At 38.1% G+C, this 13820-nt stretch overlaps 1 long non-coding RNA gene across 1 annotated transcript in view; it reads right to left on the bottom strand.

Annotated features, from left to right (window-relative positions):
• Positions 1–13820, bottom strand: part of LOC140908143 (uncharacterized) — a 111061-nt gene that overhangs the window by 60812 nt on the left and 36429 nt on the right. Inside the window, exon 2 of the long non-coding RNA XR_012157776.1 lies at positions 2380–2441. This is a non-coding gene — a long non-coding RNA (uncharacterized lncRNA). The remainder of the gene's footprint in view (positions 1–2379; positions 2442–13820) is intronic.

A 13820-nucleotide genomic window follows, 5' to 3' on the forward strand; every position in this document is an offset into this window, starting at 1 on the left:
TATTATGATTATTATTGTTTAGCTTTCCCAAGTGCAGTTTTCTAGCTCCCTTTGCTTTTAATTTGTTCTTCTCATTCTTCTGAGGTCTTATTTTTTTGCTATTCTTCCTAATATTCAGCCTGCTTCTGATACCTGTATACTCACTCTGAGTGATCCTTACTCTGGCAATTAGTCTCATTCAACCGAGTAACAACTGCAAGATTAGAGCTAAACTCACAGCCTTACTTACAGTGTAAGGCTATGTCTACACTACGCAGCTTATCACATTCCCTGCCCTCACCTCCATTCTGCTGACAAAGAACTTCCACCCCCGAGTGGCATTTGCGTTGTCAGCAGGAGAGTGCATAAGTCGACCTACGCTACACAAATCCAGCTATGTAAATAATGTAGCTGAAGTTGACGTATCTTAGGTTGTGTTACCATGGGGTCTACACTGTGTGGGGGGGATGGAGAAAATCTCCCATCGACTTACCTTACTCTTCTCATCAGGGGTAGAGTAAAGGGGTCGACTGGAAAGCGATCTGAAGTTGATTTGGCAGGTCTTTACTAGACTCGCTAAATTGATTGCCGGTGGATCAATCTCAGAGCGTCGATCCACGCAGTAGCATAGACCTGCCCTAATACTGGGTTCAGGGTTTAACCTCCTCAGAGCAGACACATTTGCCTAATTCTCCAGTCATTTACAATTATCTAACTCCATTGTCTTCAACTGAGATATTTCTGATTTACTCTGGTGTAAGAGGAAAACTAGTCCCCTTGTTTTCTTAAGTTTTTGTAATGGCCATGTACACACATTGTGCTTCTGTATATACCTTATAACAAAATAGAAGAGTAAAGAATAATAGGAATAGGGCAGATGACAGTGGAGCTACACTAGTAGTATAAATTAGAGCACCCCTTAGGCTACTGTAATTGACACAGAAAGCAGGCTGGTGAAGAATCAAGGAACCAGTACCAGCTCTCTAATGATACCCATACTTCCCTGCACCAGAAAGAGCTGTGGCCCAGGGGAGAATTCAGTCCTAAAGATACAGAATAACCTGCAAATATCAAAGGTAACAACTACTAGAGTTAAACCGTTCTAAATCTTCAGGACGGGATAGCTTGTACCCAAGAATTTTAAAAGAATACACGGGAACTTTCTGAGCCATTGATGTTGGTAATTAAAAAATCTCGGAGTACTGAAAAAAAGCTATTGTGCCGAAGGATGAACAAAATGACCCAGGTAACTATAGATTAGTTATCACATCAGTTTGGGGAAAAATCATGGAAATACCAAGATGAAGTCAGTACAGAATTAAAGGATGGCGGTATAATTTATACTAATCGACATAATTTTATGGAAAATAGATCGTCAAACAAAATTGTTATAACTCTTGGAAGAAACTACAAGATTAATTGACAAAGGTAATTGTATTCACAGACTTCTGTAAGTCATTTCACTTAGTACCTAATGACATTCTGGTTAAAAAAAATAGCACAATATAAATAAATGCAGCACACATTAAATGCATTAAAAACTGGCTAACTGACAGATCTCTAAAAAGTAGTTGTAAATGGGAAATCATCATTCTTTGGGGTTCCAGTGTGGGCCTAAAGACTAATTCTTGGCCCAGTTGTTTAAATAGTTTTATCAATGATTTGGAAGAAAATGTGTCATTACTGGTAAAGATTGCAGATGACACAAAAAGCAGCAGAGAGATACATAATAAAAGGACATGTCAGTCATATGGAGCAATCTCATATGGAGCAATATGCTAACCTGGGTTCATTTAAATAACATGCATTTCAATACAGTTAAATGCAAAATCATATCTAGGAACTAAAAATTTAGGTCACACTGATTGGATGACTATTCTGGAAAGCAATGACTCAGAAAAGAACTAGGGGTCAAGACAAATAAACTGAACATGAATTCCCATGCAATGTGGTGGCAAAGACAGCAAATGCAGTTCTTCAATATATAAGGAGAGAATTATTTAATAGAATGATGGAGATATTTTACTACAGTTCACAGAATTAATGAGACCATTACTAGAACACTGTGTCCAGTTCTGCTGCCCACACTTTGACAAAGATTTGACAAAGTGGAAAGGATTCAGAAAAGAGCTACAAGAATGAATCTGGAAAACCTGCCTTACAGTTAGACAAAAGAAACAATCTACTTCGCCCAGTATGCAGAAGTTTAACAGGTGCCTTCATCATAGCCTGTAATACCGACTTTGGGAAAGATTTTTTTATATTAGTGTGCTCTTTAATCTAGCAGATTAACAAAGGCATAAAAAGATTCAATGGCTGGAAGCTGGAGCCTCACAAATTCAGAGTAGAAATAAGGCTTGTTTTTAACAGTGATGGTAATTAACCAGTGGAACAACTTACCTGAGGATATGGTGGATGCTCTGTCACTCGAACTCCTTGCAATCAAATGTAAAGTCATACACCTAGGAACAAAGAATACAGGCTAAATTTACATGATAGGGGACTCTATTCTGGGAAGCAGTGACACTGAAAAAGATTTAAGGGCCATGCATTTTGGCTGCTGGTGCACTTATACCAATGCCCATCATTTTGACCTGTAGACTCATAGACTTAGATATCTAAGGTTAGAAGGGACCATTATGATCATCTAGTCTGACCTCCTGCACAATGCGGGCCACAGAATCTCACCCACCCACTCCTGCAATAAACCTCTTACCTATGTCTGAGCTATTGAAGTCCTCAAATCATGGTTTAAAGACTTTAAGGTGCAGAGAATCCTCCAGCAAGTGACCCGTGCCCCATGCTACAGAGGAAGGCAAAAAAACCCCAGGGCGTCTTCCAGTTTGCCCTGGAGGAAAATTCCTTCCCAACCCCAAATATGGCTATCAGCTGAACTCTGAGCATATGGGCAAGATTCACCAGCCAGATACCCAGGAAAGAATTCTCTGTAGTAACTCAGATCCCACCCCATCTAACATCCCATCACAGGCCATTGGGCCTATTTACCATGAATAGTTAAAGATCAATTAATTGCCAAAATCGTGTTATCCCATCATACCATCTCCTCCAAAAACTTATTGAGTTTAATCTTGAAGCCAGATAGGTCTTTTGCCCCCACTGCTTCCCTTGGAAGGCTGTTCCAGAACTTCACTCCTCTGATGGTTAGAAACCTTCGTCTAATTTCAAGTCTAAAACTTCCCGATGGCAAGTTTATATCCATTTGTTCTTGTGTCCACATTGGCACTGAGCTTAAATAATTCCTCTCCCTCTCTGGTATTTATCCCTCTGATATATTTATAGAGAGCCATCATCTCTCCCCTCAGCCTTCTTTTGGTTAGGCTAAACAAGCCAAGCTCCTTGAGTCTCCTTTCGTAAGACTGGTTTTCCATTCCTCGGATCATCCTAGTAGCCCTTCTCTGTACCTGTTCCAGTTTGAATTCATCCTTCTTAAACATGGGAGACCAGAACTGCACACAGTATTCCAGATGAGGTCTCACCAGTGCCCTGTATAAAGGTACTAACACCTCCTTATGTTTACTGGAAATACCTCGCCGGATGCATCCCATGACCACATTAGCTTATATGTGGTCATGGGATGCATCAGGCGAGGTATTTCCGGTAAACATAAGGAGGTGTTAGTACCTTTATACAGGGCACTGGTGAGACCTCATCTGGAATACAGCCATATCACATTGGTGGCTCATAGCCATCCTGTGGTCATCAATACTCCAAGGCCCTTCTCCTCCTCCGTTACTTCTAATTGATGCGTCCCCAGTTTATAACTTAAATTCTTGTTATTAATCCCTAAGTGCATGACCTTACACTTCTCACTATTAAATTTCATCCTATTACTATTACTCCAGTTTACAAGGTCATCCAGATCCTCCTGTATGATATCCCGGGGGTCCTTCTCTAAATTGGCAATACCTCCCAGCTTTGTATCAACCACAATTTGTTGTTAGCACACTCCCATTTTTTGTGCCAAGGTCAGTAATAAAAAGATTAAATAAGATTGGTCCCAAAACTGATCCCTGAGGAACTTCACTGGTAACCTCCCTCCAGCCTGATAGCTCAACTTTCAGTATGACCTGCTGTTGTCTCCCCTTTATCCTTATTCACTTTTCAATTTTCATATTGATCCCCATCTTTTCCAATTTAACTAATAATTCCCCATGTGGCACCGTATCAAACGCCTTACTGAAATCTAGGTAAATTAGATCCACTGCTTTTCCTTTGTCTAAAAAATCTGTTACTTTCTCAAAGAAGGAGATCAGGTTGGTTTGGCACCATCTACCTTGTGTAAAACCATGCTGTATTTTGTCCCATTTACCATTGACCTCAATGTCCTTAACTACTTTCTCTTTAAAAATTTTTTCCAAGACCTTGCATACTACAGATGTCAAACTAACAGGCCTGTAGTTACCCGGATCAATTTTTTTTCCTTTCTTAAAAATAGGAACTATGTTAGCAATTCTCCAGTCATATGGTACAACCCCTGAGTTTACAGATTCATTAAAAATTCTTGCTAATGGGCTTGCAATTTCATGTGCTAATTCCTTTAATATTCTTGGATGAAGATTATCCGGGCCCCCCCGATTTAGTCTCATTAAGCTGTTTGAGTTTCGCTTCTACCTCAGATATGGTAATATCTGCCTCGATATCCTCACTCCCATTTGTCATGCTACCATTATCCCTAAAATCCTCATTAGCCTCATTAAAGACTGAGACAAAGTATTTGTTTAGATATTGGGCCTAGATTATCCTTAACCTCCACTCCATCCTCAATGTTTAGTGATTCCACTTCTTCTTTATTTGTTTTCTTCTTATTTATATGGCTATGGAACCTTTTACTTTTGGTTTTAATTCCCTTTGCAAGGTCCAACTCTACTTGACTTTTAGCCTCTCACTTTATCCCTACATGTTTTGACCTCAATAACCTCAATTGCTGACCCCTCCCATCTTCCACTCCCTGTATGCTTTCTGCTTTTTCTTAATCACCTCTCTGAGATGCTTGCTCATCCAGCATGGTCTACAACTCCTGCCTATGAATTTTTTCCCCTTTCTTGGGATGCAGGCTTCTGATAGCTTCTGCAGCTTTGACTTGAAGTAATCCCAGGCCTCCTCTGCCTTTAGATCCATAAGTGCTTCAGTCCAATCCGCTTCCCTAACTAATTTCCTTAATTTTTGAAAGTCAGCCCTTTTGAAATCAAAAACCTTAGTTGCAGATTTTTGTTTATCCTTCCTTTAAGTTTGAACTGAATTAGCTCATGATCACTTGAACTAAGGTTGTCCCCTACAACCATTTCTTCTATGAGGTCCTCACTGCTCACCAAAACCAAATCTAAAATGGCATCCCTGCTTGTCGGTTCAGCAACTACTTGATGAAGGAATCCATCAGCTATCGCATCTAGGAAAATAGGAAAATCTGAGCCCTATGATTATTACTAGAACTTGTCCTCCAGTCTATATCGGGAAGTTAAAGTCTCCCATGATCATGCAGTTTCCATTAGTATTTACTTCCTTAAAAACATTAAAGGGGGCTCTATCCATATCCAAATTAGATCCCGGCGGTCTATTGCACACCCCAAGCACTATCCCAGGGGAGGCTCTATTAGCTTTCTTCCCCAATGTGATTTTTGCCCAGACGCACTCTATCTTATCCATTCCATTGTTTCTTATTTCTTTACATTCTACCTCATCACTGATATACAATGCTACTCTACCACCTTTACCTTTATTTCTGTCTTTCCTAAACAGCACATACCCTTCAATATGTGTAGTCCAGTCATGACTACTATACCACCTGTCACGGTTCCTCCCCCACTCTGAACTCTAGGGTACAGATGTGGGGACCTGCATGAAAAACCTCCTAAGCTTATCTTTACCAGCTTAGGTCAAAACTTCCCCAAGGTACAAAATATTCCACCCTTTGTCCTTGGACTGGCCGCTACCACCACCAAACTAATACTGGTTACTGGGGAAGAGCTGTTTGGACGCGTCCTTCCCCCCAAAATACTTCCCAAAACCTTGCACCCCACTTCCTGGACAAGGTTTGGTAAAAAGCCTCACCAATTTGCATAGGTGACCACAGACCCAAACCCTTGGATCTGAAAACAATGAAAAAGCATTCAGTGTTTTACAAGAAGACTTTTAATAAAAAATAGAAGTAAATAGAAATGAAGAAATCCCCCCTGTAAAATCAGGATGGTAGATATCTTACAGGGTAATTAGATTCAAAAACATAGAGAACCCCTCTAGGCAAAACCTTCAGTTACAAAAAAGATACACAGACAGAAATAGTTATTCTATTCAGCACAGTTCTTTTCTCAGCCATTTAAAGAAATCATAATCTAACGCATACCTAGCTAGATTACTTACTAAAAGTTCTAAGACTCCATTCCTGTTCTGTCCCTGGCCAAGACGACTACAGACAGACCCAGACCCTTTGTTTCTCTCCCTCCTCCCAGCTTTTGAAAGTATCTTGTCTCCTCATTGGTCATTTTGGTCAGGTGCCAGCGAGGTTACCTTTAGCTTCTTAACCCTTTACAGGTGAGAGGAGCTTTCCCCTGGCCAGGAGGGATTTCAAAGGGGTTTACCCTTCCCTTTATATTTATGACACCACCATGTTTCCGTTATCCCTATAGTATCTGGTTTCACTTCCTGCACCAGTAGCTCTAGTTCCTCCATTTTGTTACCTAGGCTCCTCGCATTGGTGTACAAACATCTTCATTTTTCCTCATTGTTTCCTTGTTATCCCCTCACCCCCCACTGTCTGTCTGGAGCTGTCCCTTGTTTTACACTTGAATTGTAAACTCTTTCAGGTGGGGATTATCTTTTTATAATCTTCGCCTAGCACAATGGGGACTTCGTCTCCCAGGCATTGATGATGATAATGGAAACATTTGTTAACCAAAACCCATTTTTTCCACCAAAATATTTTCACAGAACATTAGGGGAAAATCTATTTTTCAAAACTTTCCATGAAAAATAAACTGACAGTTTTAGATCATCTTGATTGTTGGGCATAGTACTTATGCCATAAGAAAACCCATTGATACCTGCATTTTTAAAGCACTATAATGGAATATGTCTGTTTTTCTTTATTAATAAAACAAGTGGATCTAGTGCTTCTGAAAGATACTACATTCACAGACTAGGAGAATGATGTTTTCAATATATTCCCAGAATAGGTGTAACAAGTGCAATGGAAATACACTTCAAAGTCTGGCCAACTTGCTTCAGTCTTGACCTATAGGGACCATCTCTAAGGGTGAATTCAGTATTTTTGCTCATTCTACTTGGCCTCGCTGCTGAAACTGCCAAGTTCAAGTTTTGTGATGTGGAAACCTGCCCTTAGGAAATGAACTGAGTTTTGTGTTAAAACATTTGCAAAGTAATAAAAAACTATGACTGATTTATTGTGAAATTGGTGCCAGAATTGAATCCAAAGGTTCATTACCTTTAGACAAATCTGAACTGATTTTTGAATACTTAATGAAACATAAAACCAGTGAAATTTTGCATAATTTCAGGATTAGTTGTGAATATATTACAGAGATATGTGCACAATCATTTTTGTCTTGTTTTTAAAATGGATCAAGGCAATGGAAATGGCCAATTAAATACATTTTTGAAAGATTTTGTTCAGGAAGGATTTTAATACAGAGCCAATGTAGAGTGATAGTAAAATACTTATTTTTCCCTCCAATATATAGTCAGGGGAGTAAATCTCAGTGATTGTTTTACTTAGTAATTATTCTGCCTCTTAATAAAGTAGACAATAAGATTGAAACTGCCTATAAGTCAGTAGAGCTGATCAGAAAATGTTGACCAAAAAACACCAAATAAATGTTTGAATCATTTTGTCAACATTTTCCCCCATTTTGGTTGTTGGAAAAAAATGATGTAACTTAAATTTCAAAGAGAAATGGAAGGGAAAATTTTGCAATTTTTTTTTTCTGTTTTGCCACCAGCTTTATACAATAGTTTCAAAGTCAGTTTAAAACAAATAAAGAACTCATATTAAAATGTTACAGTATATTTACTTTGGGAGGAAGGGATGGAGAAAATCCTGTGATTGCAAACTGAGGCCTTGATCGTGCACTGAGACTTTTGGGGGCGCACACTCAATTATATAGTCACCATCAAATATCTGGAGCTGAATCCTAGTTACTTTATTTGTGAAATCTGAGCAGAATTTGGCCCTTCACTTGAAGATGTAATGACCTCACTGGGGATTAGAATTTTCTTTTAAATCTACTGCTGTGCTGCTGACAAACAAACATGTCTAGCCACTATTTGCATGGACACAAACTCCTTAGCTAGGGACTACATCTTCATGGTATATGATTTTCAGAGATGTTGAACATCTAAAACTTGGACTTGTTGGTGATGAGCACCTTTGAAAGCCAGGCCATTTACTTACATAGGTACCTATAGAGAGGCATTTCTTGATAACCCTGAGGATTCCAGTGAACGTAGAGAGCCTGTTTAGTAAACATGCAAGCTCTCCATAAACATACAACAATCAATGGCAACAATCCATAGAAAAGTTAAAAAAATGACATGCTGCAATGGCTGCCAATGGAACAGGGAAACCTTAATAGGGAAAGAAACTTTATTTCTAGTTTGTAAAGGACATTTGAAACAACTAAATAAAAGGAAACATTAAAAAACTATTTAACTTTGTCTCATGCAATTAATTGTTCCAAGTTTCTTTAGAATTATGCAACCAATGAACAAGTGCTTGTCAAATCACTTTTTAATTACATTCATACATTTGTTCCTGTTTTAAAATGGCCACATACTCCATCTGCCCATGCAAAATGCTTTGGTATTTTCATCCAACTTTCTCACGTAAAGCTTTGCACCAATCAGAAGCAGCACACTTCGTTGTTACAAAGACCATGACTGCAGACTCTCTCTTTTGGTCCTGATGATTAATTATCTTTCTGCTGTTGTATATTATATTTCTATGTATCTTTTATGATGAACATTCAAAAATTGTACAAATGGTAATAGTCTTTTCATACTGGCAAAAGTGCCACTGACTCACGGATAATAGAAGGCTTGCAAGTTACTTTTCACAGATGGGCACCATTTTCTGGGTGCTCAGCTTGATACCCTAGGGTTTGATTGACAGAAGTGCTGGGCACTCACCGCTGGATCTGAAGGATAGATGTTCAAATCATAGCTTCCATTAAGTATTATAAGATGCTAACTACTTGGAAAAAAATCAGGTCCTAGGCATTCAAAATGGGCACTCAAACCTGGTGGACACTTTTGACCTTAATTTATCCCTGCCTCGGTTTCCCATCTGTAAAATGGGGATAGTAATACCCCTTTACCTTTATTGTGAAGATAAATTTATTAATGTTTGCGAAGGTACTACAGTGATGAGTACCATAAAAAAAGTCCATGACAAAATTAACAATTCTGTCTTCAGAGCAAGGTTTGGATATTGTGCAGTAAATGAAGGATGCACCACACATTTAACAATGAGGAGACAACAAAACATTGACTAATTTCTTATTAAGTGAGCACTGTCCATCCTGTGCACTGAATGAGGCATGGTTCTTGTGGAAAAACTGATACGTGATCATATAATTAAAAACTGTCTTGTAATGCATATGGATAACGGGGCAGAATTAAGGTTGACAGAGCAATCTTAATTCTGGCATTTCCTAACTTGCATGCTTGATTTTGCAATCTTAATGTTCTTTTAACATGGTTGATTTGGGTGAAATTATCATCACCTATATTGTGGCTGCCAATTCACAATCGGGCCCCATTGTACTAAGAACTCCACATACTGAAAAGACTATCTATCCCCCAAAGAACTTACGGTCTAGCCCCAGCTTTTTCAGTGAGTCATTTAATATTAATTTAACATGAAATACAGTGGGCAGCACCACAAAAATGGAGGTTTACAGGATCACTAAAGTTTTGGTGGACAGTAAGGAGATTTTTTAGGTACAAACTATTGGGTTGGCAAACTACTGGCAACAACAACAACAAAAAAATAAAGGGCTGTGGCTGGGGGGGTGGCAGACTGCAGAGGGAACGACAGACTGGGAAACAGACAGGCAGTACAACCTGACAACTGGCAAGGTTTTGAAGCGTGAAGGTTAGTCTCAAAATACCCATTCTAACACTCCAGTACTGCAAATACCAAATGCTGTCCCCTGGAGTCATCCTTCACTACCACTATGAGTTATCATTTTTGGAAATAATGAAAGTGTATTGCAACTCGAAGCCGCACAATAGACAGGTGTGACCCATCTGAAAGAGCTGAATGTCTGTAAAGACTATTAGGAAACAAATGAAAAATGAATGGCAGCAGTATAAAATATAACATTACTAATGCAATGCAGTAACATGAAATATTTTTACACCAGCATTGGCCCAGCTATTCAAAGAGAAAGAAAGACCATTGATGTAAAATAGACTCATTTCTCCTAATAGAATTGCAATGGACTGCTTTAGATTTGCAAGATATCAGCTGTATTTGGTATAAATTTAATGTTTAAGGAAGATAAACTCAGGATGGGAAAATGTCAGCTTAATATAAACGAAGTGACCATAGACAGCTCAGCTACAAGTCTTTATGGGCTTGATCCAAAGCCCATTAAAGTCAATAGGAGTCTATTGACTTTAGAAAGTATTGGATCAGGCCACAAATTACTGGGTTAGGTAACAGCATTAAACTGATGAAAAGTATGAATAAATTTAATTACTGTGATTGATTTTATCAAATATTGACAACAGTAACTAGGCATGGTTTAAAAAGGAGAGCCAGAGCTTCAGCGTGCATTAATCAGCATAGCTGTATTAACTTCAATGGAGCTACACCAGTTTAGACCTCCTGATGATCTGGCTCTGAATGTTTATATTATAGAATCCATGAAGTTCAAAGTTGGCCTGAAAAGATTTGTGATGAAAGTTAAATACCTGCTTGGAAGATCCCCATAGAAAAAATAGTAAAGAGATATTTGAAAGCTGTTGTATAAACCATTATATACACTGAAAATATTGCAACTCACTCCCCTCAACCCATCCAGCTCTAATTCCTAATATATCATCAATAAAAATTCTGATTTTGAACTCCTTAGACAGTACCAAGTTCTTCAGCCACCAAGCTCATTGTTTCAAAAGCTAAATGACATATTAGTATGTAAGAATTCCTTTCCAGTAGGCATAAACATCAGATAATGGATACAAATATGCCCCACAATTCTCCTGTAGCCCAACAAAAGTAATTTTGTGTTTAGTTAAGTTAAAACAAAGAATTTTCCCCTTGTGAAGAGTACAAAATATAATCATCATTTACATTATAAGTGAAGTGAGCTGTAGCTCACGAAAGCTTATGCTCAAATAAATTTGTTAGTCTCTAAGGTGCCACAAGTACTCCTTTTCTTTTTGCGGATACAGACTAACATGACTGCTACTCTGAAACCTGTCATTATAAATTCAAAATCTCCTTCATTCAAGGGTATCAACTGGGCATGTTTACAATGCAACAGTGATAGGTTAATCAAATCTCATGGATTTGGAAGTTTTGCACACTTTGCAAACTGTTTTGTTAGCAGGTGGTTTTTTTGGGAGGGGGGAGTCAGCAGATTTCACAAAAAGAGTTCAATTTTATGTTGTTGCTGCAATTTAAATCCAATAATTTGTTTTGGTTGATTCAGCTTAAAAAATGTTTCATGTTAAATAGAAACCTGTTCTAAGCACAAGGGATGAAAAAACCACATCACTTCAAAAAAATCATTCTGACACAATTTGTAAGTAAGGATGAACAATATACTGTATTCCTGGCCTGAGTCTCCTTTCCAGCTGTTTCAACCCACTCCAGTAAGGCAAACAGCCAGAAAAACAATGTAACTGGATTTCCTTTCTGTAAGATGAATCCCCAGGTGGCAAAGTTGCTGTCGTAGGAGGCATTCTGAAGAGAAAAGGAACATAACCAGGCCACCCATAAATCCTGGCAATCCAAACTTTCAGAGTGAAGCGTGTCCTCCCCATGCTCTGCTGCCCTGAGCATATCTCAGTAGCAGCTGAGGATCTTGCCCCATGTGTTTATTTCTTTTAGTACCATTCTCTCTCCTCTCTTTCTTTGTCAATGCCTCTGAGTATTTTTCATTCTGCTTGTTTGCTCTGCTCCTTTTTTCACTGGATATTTTTTCTCTGTGACCCATCTGCTTCTTTCTTAGCTTATTCTAAGCAGAATGTGAACCCAATAACTTTCTAGCTGGTAGAAACATGAATCCAGAGTGTTTGAATTAGGCAAGTCACACTTGTTCATCCTTACTTCCAGTTTATTGGAATAGCAAGTTTAATTATGAAATGAGTGTCTAAATGAATATAGATCAGATTATCAACAAGATGTGATGCCTCCTACAGAGATGTCAGTGGAGAGATGAACGTGATTCTTATCTCACATCTGTTTCAAACTGCTGTAACTCTTGGCTTCAGTGGAATTACACCTGATTTGCAGCAGTGTGACAGGAAAATCAGACCCACTGTGGATAGTGAACAGGTCATTAGTTATTTTATTTTCCTGGTAAGTGATCAGATGAAAGCATTTCAATGGGGAGAAATTCATCTTGGGAAGATAAATAAATGTGTTTGCTAGAGAGAGTGATTTTTCTATCTGTTTCACTCAAGTTAATACACTATAAAGGAGGGCAGGGTACCAGGAAGTATAGATTGCAAAATAAACAGATCTCTAATATTAGAGCTCTCCTCTATGATGGACAAAGAAACAACAGGTTCTAGAAAATTAAGTCTAACTTATTCAGTATAAATATTTTAAAAACTACACATTTGTTAAAAAGTAAAGCAACTCTCACAGCTCAGCTGACACTAAAATCCAGATGTGGTAGCCAATCATCTGTGGAAGCAAACTGTGCCAGAGATAATTATGAATGCTGTTGTTGGCTTTATTGGCCATCCATTATAAATATTTATTTTGAAGAAGATACTTTTAACTTCTGATGGGCTTGATTCCATGTTTTGCAGTTCCTTCAGCCTTATTCCATCACAGTGCATTCTGTCACAAGGATAAAACTGAAAGTGAGTAGCAATGAGAAAATTTGGATTCACTAACAACGAGCTGCCATTATTACATCTGAAACAAACCTAGTAGATGGGAATGGATTGAACAGTGTAAAGTTCAAGCTTTCCATGAATCTGCACATACTACCAGTTGCAACTAATAGAACTGCTTTGGGGGAGCAAACCTCCTGTTTACTAGACATTAATTTGTTCTCCTTCCTCCTCCTAAATTAGTTTACTGTTTGTTCTAGTTTAATCCTTCGCCTATCCTTACAGTAGCTCTTAACAAAACATTTGGATGTGCTCTCCACTCATTTTGAAATGTTTATCTTAATAATTGATACAGCAGCACAGGTACCAACGACATCATTTTTTTTCCATGTTTACTGATCATTCTGAATAGTGAATTATACCAAATTTAGTGGGTTCGAAGACTATTAACTTATAAATGACAGCACCTCTCCTTCTAAAAAGCAGAAGGAACCTTTGTGTCCTATTAGCAATGTCTACCATACTGTGTTAGTCTAGTACAATTAATAAAATAAAACAGATATGTTGGCACATTGAATATCCTTTGCAGGAATCAGTTAGCCTTTAATCATGTTAGCCTAATTTAATCAAGTGCTAATCTGATATGAAGATGACATAACACTAACTTCAAGTACCCCTAATTTTGCATTCAGAATTAACTTTATACCTATTTGGTAATGTGCTCAGAGTAGAAAATAAATACACTATCAGACTTCAAAATGCTGGTTGTATTTTTTAAACTATTTGTCTGAATT

This window comes from Lepidochelys kempii, chromosome 3, assembly GCF_965140265.1.
Source record: "Lepidochelys kempii isolate rLepKem1 chromosome 3, rLepKem1.hap2, whole genome shotgun sequence".
NCBI lineage: Eukaryota > Metazoa > Chordata > Testudines > Cheloniidae > Lepidochelys > Lepidochelys kempii.